This window comes from Neovison vison, chromosome 3, assembly GCF_020171115.1.
Source record: "Neovison vison isolate M4711 chromosome 3, ASM_NN_V1, whole genome shotgun sequence".
Classification (NCBI taxonomy): Eukaryota; Metazoa; Chordata; class Mammalia; order Carnivora; family Mustelidae; genus Neogale; species Neogale vison.
The window spans coordinates 4,527,269-4,546,047 of record NC_058093.1 but is presented as its reverse complement, the minus strand read 5'-3'; the positions used below and the strand labels follow the sequence as shown (position 1 = coordinate 4,546,047).

Sequence of the window (18,779 nt, the reverse complement as noted above, 5' to 3'; positions counted from 1 at the left end):
CCTTATCAGGGGATGCTCAGACATGGCCCTCAGAACTAAGTGATGGAATCCATACCTCTTAGCTCCCACGGGACTCCCTCCTCCAAAGCAAACCCGGATTCCGGATTCTCCTCTGTCCTAAGAGCTACTGAAAGGAAAATAACCTTGCACGAGGGAACACCACTGTGTTCTGTGAGTAACCAGTGTGTACTGTGAGTAACCCGTCTTTACACACCATTTTGATGGATTTTATCATATTGTTTACAGGATGACCTTTCCATGGGGGTGGGGCAGGGAGAAAGAGCTCTGTGCGCGGGGCAGGATGGGACAGAGCGCTGATAAGAAGGGGACACGGGCCGGACGGACGCACAGCAAAAGCTCGGTCTGCCTCTGAGTAGCCGCTGGAACATAATCACCAGCACTGTCCCTTGTCAGCATGTTAAATCTCCCTTACAAACGTTTGGGAACACAGACATCAGGATGGATGGTGTGACTCTGCAGTGTTGTAACAATTACCTTTATTTAATGGTTCTCTTAATGTCGGCATGCTCAAGGACCAGTGACTTCCAATCGTTGCATTAGACAATCTTCCCAGGTTGCTTACGGGTGCTCCTGAAGAGGGTTTATGATGTTCTTTTAAACACAACCAGCTCAGGGCGTGTGGGTGGCTCAGTGCGTTAAGGATTCTGCGTTCGGCTCAGGTAATGGTCCAGGGGTCCTGGGATCGGACCCCGAGTCGGGCTCTCTGCTCTGTGGGGAGCCTGCTTCCTCCTCTCTCTCTGCCTACTGGTGATCTCTGTCTGTCAAGTAAATAAATAAAATGTTAAAAAAAAAAAAAAAAAACCACACACACATACAACCAGCTCTTAGAGTTTCATAGCGATTTTGTTTTTCAAAAGAATTTTCTCAAGAGTTAATCCTGGTCCTTTAAGCATAGACTAAAGGTTATCTGTCACAGAGGCATCATTTACCAGGGCCTAAAATCACTCAGACTGAAGAAGACCTCTTTCTCGTTGCTTTGAGGGGTCAGCCGGGGGAGTGCATGGCACAGCTAATTACACACGGTACACCCGAGAGCTGAGCAGAAGGCAATCTCACTCTGCCTCTTTGATTCGTATCCAGTTTGAAACTCTGTCACTGGCAGCAATTTGGTTTTTGTGTCTTCGGAGTCCTGGCGGGGACGGAGTGAGGCAATCTCGTTTTCAGCCTTTCCTGGCGGCTCGGTGCAGTTTGCAGAGTGAATGTCTGGAACAGAAGGAAAAGAGAATCCTGTGGGTGTCCCCCTGGACATAAGCCTGAACCGGGAGCCTGCAACTGGGCTGCGAGTCCCATGCCCTCTCCATTATTTCCAGAGAATTACCCGGGAACATAACTGGAAGTGAGCTGTCTTGGCCCATCAGCTCCCATTCTCATGGGGAGGTTAGAGCCCTGTGAATTTCACAACCTTTGCAGCTTCTTGGGAAATGCACTATGAGTTTCCAAATCTCTTGCTCAGCCTTCGTAAGGCTCCCAAGTGATTGCAAAAGTGAAAATAAAACCCAAAGCTATTCTTGTGCCTCCGTATTTACGAATAAGGCAGGAAGTGAAAACTTGCATGACAGCAAATTAACTTCATGATCATGTGGACTTCGGGGTCCTAATGGAATCCACAGCCCCGATGTGGGGGAAATAAATATTGTTAACGACACAGACTGACTCTTCTCATGCACCTAAGTAATTCATGCAGTGTTAGGGCTGGTAGGAATTCAAAGATCATAACACACCTTCATACCATAAATTTGAGATCGGAGAGATTGTCACTTACTGATAGGCACTCCGTTCATATGGTAGAAAGAACACTGAGCTCAGAATGAAAAAAAAAAGTTGAACTTGGATCTTAACTTGCCCCTTTCTGGTTGTACCTATCAGACAAACCAGTGAATCTCAATTTCTATATTGGAAATTGGAGCAATTTATGCTCCAAAGAGGTTGTGAATGTTGCTTTGTTGGGCAGGGACAGGGAGATGCCTTTAGGAACTTGGAAATACATTGGCTCTTAAAGAGTGAAACCAATAAAGTCACATATAATAGATGAAAAAGTTACCTTTAGGAAGAAATTATGAAATTATAAATCTATGAGAGAAGAGTTGTTTTTAAAGTAAGTCTATTTTCTGATTTTATAGAGTACTGTGTACCCATTGTGCAAAAAAAAAAAAAAAAGAAAAAAAAAAAAGGCGGCGCCCCTGGGTGGCTCAGTGGGTTAAGCCGCTGCCTTCGACTCAGGTCATGATCTCAGGGTCCTGGGATCGAGTCCCGCATCGGGCTCTCTGCTCAGCGGGGAGCCTGCTTCCTCCTCTCTCTCTGCCTGCCTCTCTGCCTACTTGTGATCACTGTCTGTCAAATAAATTAAAAAAAAAATAAGCAGTGAAGAAGAAAATGAGAATTACTCATATCCCGCGGTGCTCCCCGTGGGCGCGCTCCGTCGTGTCGCCGCCAGCTGGGATGGCTGCGGCTCCCCGCCCCGCACGCCCCACTCCCGCCCCACTAGTGGCCCGTTCCCCCGGTGTAGACGGCTGTGCTGTGAATGATTCTGCCCCTCCCCCAAGATCTTTTATGCAACCTGATCCCCAGCGTGGGGGTGGCGGAGGCGGGATCCATAGGAGATAATTAGGCCACGAGGGTGCAGTCCACATGAATGGGATTAATGCCCTTATGGAGGGACCCCAGAGAGGTCCCGCACCCCTTCTGCCATGGGAGGTGACAGCGGGAAGGACCGTCAGGAACCTGGAGACCGGCTTCCAGCGGACACCGAATCCGCAGTGCCAGGATCTGGGACGTCCCAGCTCCAGAACGGTGACACGGAGAGCGTCTGACTCATAAGCCACCTAGTCTGTAGGATTCTGTCCCGCAGCCCGGTACACTGAGACAGTCACACACTGTGACTTCCATTTCTGCTCATATTCCTTGTTCTGTTCTTACCGACAGACAAAGCCTGTTTGACTTGTTCATGCTCTAGGCCACCGTGAGCGCCTTCCCTTCAATACCCAACCTCCTGTTTCCCCTGGAATCATTGTCACGATTGTTTTAGTGTGGCTTGTTTCGTGTTCTTTATGCTTGATACAAATTCCAACTCCTCCTCAGTTGTCTAAATCTCCTTTTAATACATGCAACTGCACTGGAAACTCGAACCACTTCTTCTTCTGAGGAAATCAGACTTGCTTGCTCCGATCTGGGTCAGAAGCTCTCTAACACGAGTTCCACCTCGAATGCTGATTCCCACCTGTCCTCATTCTGGAGGATTTCTTTTCACCACTCTCTAGTCTTCCATCCAATTTCCTGCTTTCTACGTCTTTCACTTTCTTGGTTTGTTCCCTTGTTTTAATAAAGGACACAGCTCAGGAGCTTCCTGAGAAAGAACACAAAGAGGCAACATTGTTGAGACCTTATGTATCTGAAAATACTTCCATTCTACATTTAATACTTTTTCAGAACATAGAAATCTATTCTTCCTCTGAATTCTGGGAGCATTTTCTCCATTGTCTTCTAGATTTAGGTGTTGCTACTGAGAAGACAGGTGGCATTCTAACGCTTGATTTGTTATATTAAAACATTACCCCCCACCCCGGGAATTGGAGATCCTACTTCTTTATCCTTATTGTTCTGGATATTTTGTTTATTCTTTAGTACAAATATTTTGAATGCCTACTATGTGCCAGGCACTATTTAAGTGCTGCAAATATATCACGGAAGATTTTATTATGATGTTCTCAGGTAGGCATCTATTTTTAGTTCTTATTCTGCGTAGCTGGTAGGCCCAAGAATCTAGAAACTGAGACACAGGATACATTCAGTAATTTTTTTTTCCTTTGATGATTTCCTATCCTCCGTTCCCTTCCTTTCATAACCCTATGACGAGATGTTGGACATCCTGCACCGGTCCTCTAATATTCAAACCTTTTCTCTCCTGTATCTGTATACTATTATCTTTTTGAAACTCTACTTCCTGGGAGATTGCCTTAATTTTACCTTGCAACACTTGTTAACATTTTACCTTGTAACACTAATGTCCTATTTTTAATAGGACATTAGTTCCTTTTGAACATGCTGAATGTTCCTTTTGTATAAAATGTTGTTTCATACCTTCTCTATCTCTCTGAGGACAAGATTGCGGTTTTTTCCCTAAGTTTTCTATTGGCAAAGTTTGTTTCCTTCAAGTTGCTTCCTTCTGTTGAGTTTGATCACTACCTTTCATTAATAGCCTTTCCTCAACTATCTGGTGGCTGCTAGCTGTCTAGTTTTATTTTAAGCCTGGAGCATTGGAGAGAGGACGCTCTGTGCATACGGAGACCCTTCACTGAGTCCACTACATGGGTCTACCTGCGGAGCCCGTATCACTACATTTACTCTTAGGCTGGTCAGGTAAGCCGGAGAATCCCTCCAGCCCTCTGCCAAGAAAACACAAGCTTCCGGCTAGCAGAAGCCACGTGGAGGAAGAAGACGGAGGCAGTTTCGACACACACTTTGTGGCTCTACATATGTACCCTGTGTGCAGGAGCTCTTCTCCTATCCCCGCCTCTCTCATCCAGAGTCCTCTGTTCTCGTCGAGAGGCCTTCAGTTTCATTCTGCAGGAAGGAAAGGCATCTCCTACCTGGAGGAAATAGGGGTGGGGAACTGGGGCGCTATTAGCTTCTTACAAAGACTTCCCACGGAAACCCCATGTTATCGCACCTCCGGTACCGTTGCTCCAATAGTTTAGGACTCTATGTTGTAAATTGGGTTGGTTAACAAGTATAAGATTTAGCTATTGTTTTGTTTGCTTTTTATTTTAATCCCAATATCATTAACATACAGCATCCTATTAGTTTCAGAAGCACACTATAGTGATTCAGCAGTTGGGCAAGGCGCTCAGGGGTTACCGCAATGACGGACTCTTAATCCCATCACCTAGTTCACCCCCCCTCCCCCAGCCGCTTCCCCTCTGGTAATGGCAGGTTTGTTCTCTAGACTTAAGAGCCCACTTCTTGGTTTCTCTCTTTTTTCTTTGGGAAACACACTTTGAGTCTCTTTCGTTTTTTTTAAGATTTTTATTTGTTCGACAGAGACAGACCCAGTGAGAGGGAACACAGCGGGGGAGTGGGAGAGGGAGAAGCAGGCTTCCCGCCAAGGACAGAGCCCGATGCGATCCTGGATCCTGGGATCCTGGGACTCCCACGCCACAGCATAGTCGCCTTTGCAAAAGGCAAGTCGGATCTCCTTCTACACAATCTGTGTAAAATCTTCAATGACTTCCCGCTACTCCTGAGCTAGGGCGGACAGTCCCTAACAGGCCCATGAGGGTCTGCGGGGACTGACTTGGTTTCTCCTCTGGCCTTACCTGGTAGTGCCCATCCTCACTCTCAGCTCCCAGCCTTGCTGCCTTTCTTCCTGATGGTTTTTCCTGGTGCTCTGCCCCTCCGCCCGCCCCAGTCCCTTTGAAGCAGACCAGCTCCCTCCCACCGCTGCTCCCAATAGGCCAGCTGCCCCCTTCACTCCGCCCTGGAGACCTAAAGAATGAGTAGATGTTATTACCTCCTCCTTCCTTAGGTCTCCTGTTCTGGTATCACTTCCTCAGGGAGATCTGGTGCGGTCAGGCTTCCTTATAATATACTCACACGGAAGCGAGCTTCATTTCCTTCTAGCTCTTATCTCACTTGGCCCTGCTTTTTACGACTGTTTTATGGATGTCTGCCTCCCCCATCAGACTGTAAGCACCAGGAGAGCAAAGAGCATGTCTACTATTCATCACTCTGTTGTCAGGACCCCGCTAATTTCTGACTGTCTCTTTAAGGACTGATTTTAAAAGAAAAAGTAATATTTTTCTTGGCTAACATCTTCCTCAAATTCAGAAGAATTTCAGTGTAATAAATATCATGCAATCTTGCCTTTAAAGGTGCAAGGTCATTGCTATAAAAAACATGGTGGAATACAGTAAACTTCTAGACCTTGAGGCTATAGGGATATCAACCAGTATGTTAAGAAGCTTCAGACTAATTATCCAGAAAAAAATGAGACAGTTTTGAAGTTTTCAAAAGAGAATTTGAATTTTATTAATGCTCAGTAGAAGGCTAAGAGGTTGGTTCAATTACCACCTTTCAAGATAGAAAGCATTAAAAATAACAATATTATTATTATTATCATTATTGAATACTTACCGTGTACCAACAGTAAGCAAGAAGTTTGAGTACTTTATCCCACTTAATCCTCGTAGCTGCCTTCCGAGAGAGCTAACTGGTAGAACCGCCATGTTACCAGTCAGGAAACTCAGGCAGATTAAGAAAGATGTTAAGAGACTGTGGGTCTGGGTGGTTGAGTTAGTGTTCACACCCTAGGCAATCTGGCCGTACAGCCTGCATTTTTTAATGCTTTTAATGAGAAAGATGATGAGCAATTCTTTCCAAAAAGCCAGAAATTTGGCCAAGGAAAACTGATCTTAAATTTGGGAGAACCTTCATTTGGTGGCAAAGAAAAACCATTTAGAAGCAATGAAACACTAGAATAAGCTGGGTTTTTATTTGTTAAGTTTTTATTTAAATTTATTACAGAATAATATTAGTCACAGAGTAATATTAGTTTCAGGTATACAATATAATGATTGAACACTTCCAAATGGAATAAGCTGTTAAAAAAAAATAAGTTGCATGTCTATTCTGATTAAGTTTGAGAACAGATGGACAGGCTTATAGCCCAGAAGAGTCAGTTAATGGTGTGTTTAAGAGCTGGGCTTGGACCCACTGACCTCTTGGGGTCCTCTCCATTTCTTCAGCTCTGAAAGGTTGCTTAGTGCTGAGTTATCTTTGTCCTCAACCTTTTCCCTGGATGAAAATTTGCCTAATGTCGTCAACTTTCTGTTATCCCAGGGTAACTTATCCAGGGCAAGTCTTGCTTTATCGAGTTTAGGAGTCACTTTGCTTAATGACTTGCTGTGTTAACAACTTGGCAAAGGCTTCATCCAGTCAGCACCTCCTACTCAGTTTAATTACTTGCTTTGTTGACATTATACTGCCTTCGGGGAAACACTCTGAAATCCAGAACTTAACCAACCCCTACAGTACCCACCCCGCCAAAAGACGATGAGATCACAAATTGTATTTCCGAGGAAGAAAAAGGAGAATTTTAAGAAATTGATGTAATTCTCATGAGGATTTTGATGAACTCAAAGAGCATTAAAAAAAAAAAAACGTGAAAGAAAACAGTTTGATTGCTGAATCAGAATGGCAGGTTCCTATATGAATACAGTGTTAAAAGAAATCTTTCTTATCTTGAGACCTACTGAAAATATGCTAAGGATGCTTTAAAGAAACATTATGTTTTAAACACAAAGAGACCAGTTTCCCAGGGCAAATGGCTTCTGTGTTGACAGCTGCTGTATAGAGGAGAGCGGGCTGGGATTGGGGTCCCCACATCTCTTCCCGAGACTGTTCATGGAGATACCCTGTTCCAAGGAGGTTGTTACTCTCCAAGCCCACACAAAGGTGAATCCCATTGCTGTCACCATGCGCTCAGCGGCAGGACTCAGACAAATGACTCACACTTGCTTTGGGGGCCTTAAAATCTTAAAATCTGGATGCTTATCTTCACCAAATACCACATATCCACCTATCTTACCTAAAACAAAGAAAGAAACACAGAAACAAAAAACTTCCCCAGTACTTTACTGAATCATTAGAAGAATATGGAAATAAAAGCTGAGTTCTGCATCTGTCTGGACTCCAGGCAAATTCTCTGCAGGATTATCTTTTGCTTAGATAATTATAAAAAGTCCACACTTCGGAGTTCAATCTGGTTTGTGGAATTTGAGATCCAAAGGTCAGAAGCATCTCTGTGCAACGACCTATCCATTTGCTTATGCAGTGTTTTAATAAAAGAGAACACTTTTTTATATATAACTGGTTAGCAGTTTTGCCTAACTCTAGAATAAGACAGTGGCAGTAGCCCAAAATGACCAGAGACTCTCCTGTATGTGAAGATGATTGACATTATCTTTCCCCAGATACAATAAAACTCCAGTTTTATAAGGTGTATCACATTTGGAATTATTAGCTCAGTATCTGTCTCATTCCCAAGGTCATTGCAGGCTTTGTCTGCCCAACAACGTTGAATGGTGCCCTAGGAACTATGGACACAGCACCCTGATCGCTTCCTTTTTATGAGACGGTGGAGATTAAGACGATCTCGTCTATGCTATATTCCCAGCACTTAGCAGAATCCTTGTCACAAAGTAAATGCTCAAGAAATAAGTAGGTGGGTGAATGAAAAAAATTAATGGTTTGGGTCTATTTTCTTTCTTTCCTCAGGACCCTGGGAGGATCACTTAATTCCTTTGTTTCCAAATCCAACTGTACTTCCTGACCACCTTTGGAGTTTTTTAAAAAACAGGGACTGGACCGCTTCCAGGCACTCCGAGCAGTACTTTACAAAGTGCCACAATGGCCGATGCCGTGTGGGGAAGACTGAGAAGCAGATTTAATGCATCCGGCCTCACTTTCTCATCTGGGAAACAGCTGGCCCTGCGGTCTCACCGGACGCCCTGAAGATGCAGCTCAGTCCGTGCAGAGGACCCCACAGAGAAAGGACCGCCTGTGACCGTGCAGGGCTGGATGAGGCCTGAAGGCGACCAAACACACATTCTACAACCCAGGTGCTTGCTTCTCTTCGGCACATACATGACACGACAAATTCCAAGATGTGAACAGGATCGGAATGTTTTCTGGACAAATGAGTTCTTCCCTTCTTTGTCTGTACTCTCCCACATCCCTTCTGCAACCTTGACCACAGGGCACCTACTTTAGATGCAAGTACAGGAAGGTCATGGGAAGAACAGAGTCGTTTGGAGAATGACCATTCGTTCCTCCCTGGCGTTATTTCTTCACTTGCGCAGCTGGTCACAACCGGTCATTTCAGTCTCGGGCACAAAGCTGCCTCTGACCACTGACCCTTCCCACCTGCCAGTTGGGGCAGACACCACAGACGCTCCCCCTCGATTTCCCGGAATCCCTTTACTGCCTCTGCGTGCCCATCCCCCCAACTTAAGCACTCTTCGTCCTAACAGGACCCACTGGTGACCTTCTTCAGAGGACGAGTCCTGGGCTGCAGGAGCCACTGTGCTGTGGGACGGTGTTGGAGCTTGTGGATGTGCTGGGACTTGTAGAGGAGGCCAAAGCCCAGCTCGCTTGCCTAGAGCCGGGAGAAACTATGCGGGGTCCCTGACATTGCAGAGCTCCCGCGGGACCAGGCGGAGACGGAGACCTTACCGAAATGACATCTTTGCGGGGCTTCTTCCCCTTCCCCGCCCTACTTGCCTCGGTCCCTTGCCGGAATCTCCCATAAGAACTTCCTCGGTAATCATTTGCCCACAAACCTTCATCTCCGAGTCTTCCTCCTAACCTCCTCATCTGGCTCAGCTATGGGTTTTATAAACTAGAAATACCTTTTTGTGTGTGCGTGTAGGGTCACCGAGCTGGAACACGCGCCTGGTGTCGTAAGGGTTCAGTCTGTTCCTCTCTTCTTTTGTGACCTCAAGTCCTGTGTTCATCTTACTCATTCGTATTTAAGTTTTTTTTTTTTTTTAAAGATTTTATTTATTTATTTGTCAGAGAGAGAGGGAGAGAGAGCGAGCACAGGCAGACAGAATGGCAGGCAGAGTCAGAGGGAGAGGCAGGTTCCCTGCCGAGCAAGGAGCCCGATGAGGGACTCGATCCCAGGACGCTGGGATCATGACCTGAGCCGAAGGCAGCCTAACTTTTTTGAGGTATTATTCACATTCAGGAAAGTAAACCAATGTAAGTGCATCGTTCAACCAGTTTTTACATATGTACGCCCCCCCCCCGTCACCACCACCCAGTCCAGATATAGAACATGTGCAGCCCCCGGGGGCGCCCCCACGTCCCCCCGGTCAGCAGTCAGCACTTCAAGCAGCCACTGTGCTAACTTCTGGCACCAGCGAGGAGTTTCCCCTGTTTTCGCTTCTTACAGATGGAAACCTTCCGTGTGCTCCTCCGTGTCCGGCCGTGTTCGTTCAACGTGGTGTCGGAGGGTCTCGTCCATGCTGCATGCACCGCTCGCTCGTGTTCCTTTCTGTCCTCCATCGCATGGAAATAACCACAATTTACTTACTCATTCTCTTGCTGATGGCAATTTGGGCTGTTTGCAGTTTGGAGCTGTTATGAATAAGGCTGCCCTGAGCCTTCTCTACATGCGTTTGGCAGACGTAAGCACTTATTTCTATGTGTGTACCCAGAACTGGAATTGGGGTTGTAGGTTCCATAATGAATTAGCTCTGGTTTGTGCTGTAGCAAACATATTACCGCTTTGCCATACTGGGGTACATTTCCCCCTGGTTGATTGGCTGCTTTTAATTATAGTTCTTTTTTTTCTACTCCAAATTTTATTGTAGTATGATTTTCACCCATAAAATTCATTGCTTTTATTTATTTGTTTGTTTGTTTATTATTTTAAAAAAATTAACCCTTTAAAGCATGAAGTTTAAAACATTCTGGCTAGGATTATAGTTGTGTAACCAGCACCACAATCAAGATCGAGAACATTTCCATCACTCTTACTATCTTCTGTTTTAACATAGAAATGTTTACATTTCTGATACAACCATATATGACTTATCTCCCATTATTTCTCTACCTTTAAAATACTTTACCTGCTAATTCTTTCAGAGGAATCCTAGAATGCCTCCACTAAGTATCAGAGCATGTGCCATTTCCTTCTTATCTAGACACACAAACATGTAATAAATTTAGATCTTAGCTGTCGAGTTGGACAGGGCAGCATCGGAATCCCAGTCACTTCCTCGCTGGAGGTTGTTAGGAAGGCCACTAGCCTTCGTGGTATCATTTTCTTCTTCTGTAAGATGGTTCCAATAATGGTACCTATGGTGCTGTTTGCCAGGCCCTGTTCTCAGCACTCTATTTGTAATGTCTTATTAAATCTTAGAACAATCCTGTGAGGCACGGATTGGTCCTCTCCTGATTTTATAACCAAAACCCAGAGAAGTTAAGTAAACCGAGTCAGGCTCGAGGGCGATGTGCTGGCTACAGCAGAGCTTCTCTGCTTCACAGATAAGGAGGTGACCCAGGGAAAGAAAAGGCACAGCACCGAGCATGAACAACGCAGAAATGCTAACTTGTATTATTATTATTCATCTTCTTTACATACTTAATAAGGTTATATAATTGTCTTCATGTAGGTCATGCACATTTCTTGTTAAAGCTTCTCGTAAATATTTTATGCCCTTTCATACTTTTGTGCATGGGGTATCTCTTTTTCCCAAATGTTTTCTCATTGGTTCTTCTGGAATGTAGTGAAAGCTACAGACTCCTATCTCCTAGCTAAAAGAGCCCCAGCAGCACATCAGGACCTTCTAAAACATACCTCCAAAAAGAAATTTTAATTATGTTTAGTGTTCTTTTAATATCAAATGGAGTTAGTAGATAGGTAATGAGAAAAAATAGAGATTAGAAATAACATTTTAGATTCTTTTTCCTTTGCTTAAAGAGAAAAAAAAAAGGGGAAATGTAGAGAAAAACCACACACTCCGGTGAGAAGAGTACACAGGAAGCCAGAGCCCGTTACCGCTACCCCTCCCCCAAACCCACTTCATTCTCAAGCTCCTTTTGATGTAATGCTTCAAAACAATATTTACAGTTTAAGTTCACTAAGAAGATCTTTGTTCAGTTTTATGGAGATATGATTGACATAGAGTGTCAAGGCACAGCAAAATGATAGTAAAGTGTTGGATGTCTTCTCGGCATTCAGGAGATTCTAAGAAGCGCGAACACTCCGTCCTACCTACATGTTGACATTTCATGGTTCTTGTTAATCCAGTCAGAAAAAGGAGGGGAGGGGGCTATTTCTTCTGAAAAATAGCCGAAAATTGTACTCGTTGGGGGAGGGTGTGGGACGATTTCCTCTCGGGTAAAACACTGAAAAGTTTTGACTTTTGTAAATACATTTACAAGTGACTATCAGCTCCCTTGAGGACACCGTGTGCCGGCGAAGGTGTCCCCGTGTCAGCCTAACAGGACTGACTGGCTGCCGGTCAGGAGGCCGACGGGTAAAGACACTACAAAGAAGAACCAAAAGGCTATTAACCAAGGGACTTTTTGCAAAAGGTGTGAGTGGGGAGAGAACCTGATAACAAGACAGGTAGTTTACTGACCCCTGTGGGGAAACTCAGGGGGGCCGCCGTTCAGACGCAGCCGGGTCCACTCAGCAATGGCCGGTCCCTCCAGATGTGCAAGCATGAGAGGAACCCTCGCATCCGTCTCCTCAGTTATTTTTCCCAACGTTAGAGGGGATCTGGGTTTGCAGGTCGAAGGGGAAGGTGGAGGTTAAAATGTAGCAGCAACTCTCTTCGCCAAACCAGGAGCCCTGGCTGGGGCAGGGGAAAGAGGCTCTGGCGTCTGTCAGCTCCACTGGTGCCCTTCGTTTTGTCTGACCAGGTTACGTGTCTTCCGTCTGCTCTCCTACCTCGTGCTGAGTGGGGACAGCAGTGAGCAAAGTCTAAGGTTCCAGCCATGCCAGTGACGGGTTGTAAATCAAACTAACTAAGGAGTAGAGTGTTAGAAAGTTCTATTGGGAGGGAAGGCAAAGACCTGGGCTCAGTCGGCTTCTCAGTAATGAAGCTTTTTCATCTCCATTTACCTGACCTCTACATCGATTTCTCAATTCATTCTGAATTTGGGCAAAGGGGGGGTATGATATTTTGGACCCCTAAGAATTCCATCGGAGAGTTATCAGGATAGTCTCTGTTTCCATCTCTCAGCAGCGCTTTCCCCTGTATGCTTCACTCTCAGGCAGACTTGCTTCCTTTTGGAGTAAAGAGCAAAGTTCAAGGTTGCCATTGATCTTGCAGGTCACAGTAGCTGTGAAAAGAGAGTGACTCTTCCATGGTAACTCTAGCAAATGTCATGGGGGAATTTTCCATGGTTCAGCTTGGGTCATGCATGTATCTCTCGCTGGGAATGGAGCCCCCTGATTGGCCACATCCGAGTGCCTGGACGACTCCCATTGCTAGGACGTGGGTCAGCCTCACCTAGACCAGACAGGGCCAGAGTGTGACAGGAGACGGCCCTCGTAGTGGACTGAACAGACAGTAACTGGTTTATTCTCAGTAAATTGCTAAGGGCTTTGAAATGCTTTAAAACATCCTTCTTTTCTTCTTATTACTGGTTGTCAACTTTGGCTATACACTGGAACCACCTAGGGAACACAGAATCCCAGACCAATTAAAGCAGAGCTTCTTGGGGTTAGGACCCTGGCATCAGCATTTCTATAGCTCTTTTTTTTTTTCTTCAATTTATTTATTTTCAGAAAAACAGTATTCATTATTTTTTCACCACACCCAGTGCTCCATGCAAGCCGTGCCCTCTATAATACCCACCACCTGGTACCCCAACCTCCCACCCCCCGCCACTTCAAACCCCTCAGATTGTTTTTCAGAGTCCATAGTCTCTCGTGGTTCACCTCCCCTTCCAATTTACCCAAATTCCCTTCTCCTCTCTAACGCCCCTTGTCCTCCAAGCTATGGCAAACACATCGTATGCAGAGCTTTATTCCTTCGCCTGTGGCCAGGAAGAAAGGCATTGATCTTACTCTGCAGCTAGCTTTACCTTCGATTCAAAATGGGAAGCCTGCAGGTGGAGAGAGGTTCTGGGAAGATGGACGTCACAGCGACACCGTTTTGAATCTTTCTGTATCTGTACATGGAAACAGACAGAACAACTAAATAGAAAAACCAAAAACCCATGAATGATGGATGCAACCGAATTGGGTACCAGCTATTCCCACAGACCATGAAGTAAGAACAGGGGATGCAAACTACGGACAGTGTCTGCATGAAAAGATCCGGAGAAGAAGCGACTGGGGACCTGGAGGAGTGAGACCAGGAGACCCGCGAAGCCGTGGGTCTGAGGCCACAGCTCCGTGGGATGGGGCCCCATCCAGAGGAGAAGTTCCTAGAAGCGGAATCAAATTGAACAGAGCAGGTCGATAAAAACGAAGGAAAGGTGGGGCCTTGGTGGCTCAGTCGATAAGCGTCTGCCTTCGGCTCAGGTCATGATCCCAGGGTCCTGGGATAGAGCCTGGCCTTGGGCTCCTGCTCAGTGGGGAGTCTGACTCTCCCGCTACTCCTCCTGATGCTCATGATCTATCTCCCTACTCTCTCTCTCTCTCTCCCAAATAAGTAAATTGTTAAAATTAAAAAAAAAAAATGAAGGAAAGAGTAAGTCCCCCAACGTGGAGGAGACAGAGTCAGGAACTCTTCCAAACAAAATAGTCAACTCCAAAACACGGAAGGCAAAACACTAGACTTTAAAAAAAGCAATGATCTTTCGTGGTCTTCAGCCTCTTGTGCTTCTTGTTACTCTTTTTTTTTTTTTTTTAAAGATTTTATTTATTTATTTGACAGAGAGAGATCACAAGTAGGCAGAGAGGCAGGCAGAGAGAGAGTTGTTACTCTTTTTTAAGATTTATTTATTTTCATTTTATTTTTGTTTGAGAGAGAGTGGGATGCAGAGGTGGAGGGGCACAGAGCCCAATAGGGGGCTTGATCTCAAGACTCTGAGATCAGGATCTGAGCAGAAACCAAGAGTCTGATGTTTAACCAACGGTACCACTAGGTGCCCCCATGCTTCCTGTTATATAATACTTTTCTTCTCCTGAGCTTGTACTGCTGGAATAACAAGCGTGTATTTGCTAATGTATATATGCTACCCAAGCCATATATGTACATGTAAATTACTATGGAGAAACAGGACTCTAAAATACGAGCACCTGAACTAGCTTATACATCCCAAACACAGGGCCGGTGGGACCCACCTGGCAATTACCCAAGTGAGGCCTGGTACCCGGTTCACCTTGTGAACCCAAACCGGGTCACCAAGAATGAGAGCGGGACACCCCAAGGCTGACTGTATGAAGACAGCCTCCCGTGCCATAGATTTCCACCGCAGCCGTGGTGTCGTTAGACATTACCCGACCCCACTAACCGAATGAATGAGTTGAAAATAAGAACGAACATAGAGTGTAAGGAAAACTTTAAATCAGTTTTTTTTAAGTGAACTTTAAAAACCAAGTAAGCATTTAAGGAAAATTATTTAACTTATTGAAAATTATTTAATGAAAATTCTTTAGAATGTTCAATTTGAAAACATCTACCCTTGGACTCAATTACATTTCAGGAACCCTAAGATCCCGTGTTGGTCTTTTCTCTGCCATGACAGACAGATGAGCCCCTTCATGAACATACATGATTTCTCACCCCTGTCTGCCGCTCAACCGTGATTCTAGCCTCCTCGCCCTTACAGCAACATGCTAGAATGCACGTGAGAGATAAGATCTCAAGTCCCCTTTATTTAAAAAACAAGGGAAAATCTTAGAAAAATTCATTACAACTGTGGTCAATAACTACACAGTGGCTAGGGCTTTGGCACGGGAACAGACTTAATTTGAGGGGTACTCCAACCACTACTTCAGGCTACGTCTCCAGGTAAATGACCCGATGTCTCTAAGCCTCATTTTCTCTATCTGTAAAATGGGTTTAATAAGTGTATGCTTGCTGTTGATAATAAAATAAAACCACAAAGGCAAGGCATTTAGCTCAAACCCAAAATGTTGGCTGCTAATAATAATAATAATAATTTCCAGTTACAATCCTCAGTATGAACAGCAATATAAAAAAATGCCCCTGGAAACCAATTAATTTAATTGGTCTGTTTCGTTCTTAATAAAATTCTTTCATTCTTTATATATTTCCCTCGCTTGGCAATCAGGTTGATAAATCACTTATTACTAATTTTTAAAAACGATGAGCACGGACTCTGTCCAAGCCGCATACGTATCTGACGGGAGGTAGAAAATGGAGTATTAGGGGGTCTCCCGCCTTCTTTGGCTTGTATTTGCATATTACTAAGGTTTCGGGGTACGCCTCAAACTAAGAATCATTTTACAGCCCAAGTAACATCCCGAGGGGCGGAGGCCTGTAGAGACCGCACATCCGCTTCCAACAGGGGCCTGCAAACGGGGAGCTAGACCCAGGCCGCCGCTGCCCAGTACAGGGTGGCCTCCCAGTGCAAGGGGAGGGCCGGGTGTGGGGGTCACAGATGCGCCCGCTGGCTGCAGGGAGGGCCGGGGCTCACCCGAACACTTGTGCTCTGAGCTGCCCAGGCCCCGGGAACTGGGGAAACAAGCCACCCTCAGTTTTAGATGCTGGCGTCAGGGGAGTATGGCCAGACGTGGTTGCCAAGGCCTCACTCCGAGTGACTCCTCACCCAGACAACTAACCACTGGTGGGCCTAGCATCTGTGCACACAAAGGCTTAGAACCCGTTTGGCGTGGTGCGGTTTTACTGGGATCTTTCCAGCCATTTTCGTCTCCAAGCTGTTGGCCCGGAGAATTATTTACATTTTTTTTTCCCAATTTATTTATTTTCAAAAAAACAGTATTCATTATTTTTTCACCACACCCAGTGCTCCATGCAAGCTGTGCCCTCTATAATACCCACCACCTGGTACCCCAACCTCCCACCCCCCCCCCCGCCACTTCAAACCCCTCAGACTTTTTTCCATTTAATTACAAGCGCTCAGCCGCCCAGGAGGAGAGGCGAGCAGCTTACTGACTTCCCACGGGCAGCTTCTGAGGAGGTGGTGGGGCCAGGCTCCAGGAGCCCTTGAACCACAGAGAAGTCCGTCTTCCCAGAAGGGCACCCCCTGGTCCTGATGCTTTGCTTCTCCTCTGCTGGGGCTTCTCCCAGGGACCCAAAGGGAAACGAGCTGCTCGGGGCAGCCAGCCAAATCCTGCCGCATTTTTGTCATCTCTCTTTTCTCTGGGTGAAGCAAACTTCGAGCAGGTTCTCCGTGCAGAGACGTACAGCACGCATCAACAGAGCCGCGCAGGGGAGTGAATCTCTTCTCTGTGCCTTTTCAGATAAGCTTATCCCTTTAGTCATGTAACCTTCTTCCTTGTTTACGGAGAAATGTTTAGGAATATTAATCAGCCTCATCCCCCATCTAAAACAGAATACGCTAACCAGAAAGCAAACTTCCCGGGATGACACATGGCCGTCGTCATCGTGAAGGATCAGCCACTGAGATGGACTCCGACACCCACCCGAGCTGGGAGGGGCCGGACTTGTTTGCCCATCATTAATGATCCGGGCTTCTGGTTTCCACCTTTCTGTCTCTTCTGTCCGGCTGCTGCTTCTAACAGCCCTTTTCTCCACTTCTAACGTGCTATTTCCAATCTGCCCTGAACTGGGAAATCAGATAAGCCCATTTGCTAGAACTCAACGCCTGACCCGCTGTTCTGTGAGCAGAGTGTATAAACTTCAGTGCACACTTGCCTGTTACTGAGCATGCTTTGGGCTGTAAATAGTTGAAAATCCTGAGTCATCGTGGCTTAAGCAGTAAGGCAATATACTGTGTCCTTGAACAGAGAGGTTCCAAGGAGGACAGAGTCCAGGCACAGCACTTGAGGCCCTGTTTTACTGCTGGGGAATTCTACCCACTCTGCTTTCTTCCACACTTAGCTCATCCAGCTGGTGGCAATGTGCTGTAGTGGTTCCAAAGGCACATCCCAGACGCAGCGATGTTCCAAGAAAGAGGAGAGAACATCTCCTTCTGTGCCTTTTTTAGGGGAAGGAAACCTTTTCCAGACCTACCCTACCCCCCTCCAGCCAACTTCCCCCTCAGGGCCTCGCATTGCCTTGCCCAAATCAATCCCTGACTAGGGGCCAGAACTCCCAGGACTGGCTTGGGCTAACCAGCATCCACCCTGGACCGCAGTGGAATTCTCCGAGGAAAAAGTAGTCGATGGGAAGGGAACCCACAATGTATGCTAGAAACTGAAATAATTTGTCTGCTCATGATTTTCAAACACTTTTTATAGATTTGCAACTGTGTCTATAATTAATTCAGATCTGGAGCGAATCACTTCTAGAAAACTGAGGTATTGTTTGAATTAAAGTGAAATGGCAACCAGAGATATTAGTGAACAAGGAACTTTCAGACTACATGGACCCATAAATGAAGACAAAGTTCGGGGACTGCTTCTCTGTGAATATTACAGCACTTGAATGACTCCACCTGCAGAAGAAAGATGACACAGCTACAGCTTGTTACAAGGAGACGTTCACGGGAGGGAGCCGTTGGGTGAAGGAACGGGAGGCGCCGTGGAGGTGGCTGGCCGGTGTGACGGCCAGACGGCCCTCACAGGACGGCAGGGGAGTAAGTGCAGGAAGATCCTGGGAGCCAATATGTTCCTCGTGAAGCACATTAAGAAGGAAGTCTCCAACCGAGACCATTCTTTAGGGTGTAAGCAGTCAGGGATAAGTCAAGCAAATTTATATCTTCTTTTATTGCAGCTCTAGAAAGCTTCTCCCTCTATGAGGAACTCAAGGGAGTAGCTCTTCAGTGGACACAAGAACACACAGAGCTGTTCCTATAGATCAACTAAGGGGCCCCTCTCATCTTCCAGAGTTCAAGCTTCCAGAAGACATCAGCTTTTCCCAGTGGTCCCGGTCTCTCCTCCCCACCTCTGCGCGGGACGTGGTGTTACTTCCCTGATGCAGTACTCTGTGCACACCTCCAATGCCTACACCTACCACACTAGATTACAACATTGATTTTTGTCTTTTTCCCTAAATTCCAGGGATCGTGATAGAGGAACCAGGCTCTACCTATTTTGTCTCCACTGGATTCTGGTGTGTAATGATTCTCTCTCAGAAGGATGGGTGGATAGTTGGGTAGAGAAACTAAGGAGCAAACAACCAACG

General features: G+C 45.9%; 1 long non-coding RNA gene across 1 annotated transcript; it reads right to left on the bottom strand.

Moving 5' to 3' along the window:
- Positions 1-913: 913 nt before the first annotated feature.
- On the bottom strand, positions 914-5,397 carry LOC122901705. The gene is made up of 3 exons (XR_006383662.1): positions 5,334-5,397; positions 3,239-3,364; positions 914-1,224 (listed from the first exon to the last, which is right to left on the bottom strand). It is a non-coding gene; the product is annotated as an uncharacterized LOC122901705 (long non-coding RNA).
- Positions 5,398-18,779: the final 13,382 nt, after the last annotated feature.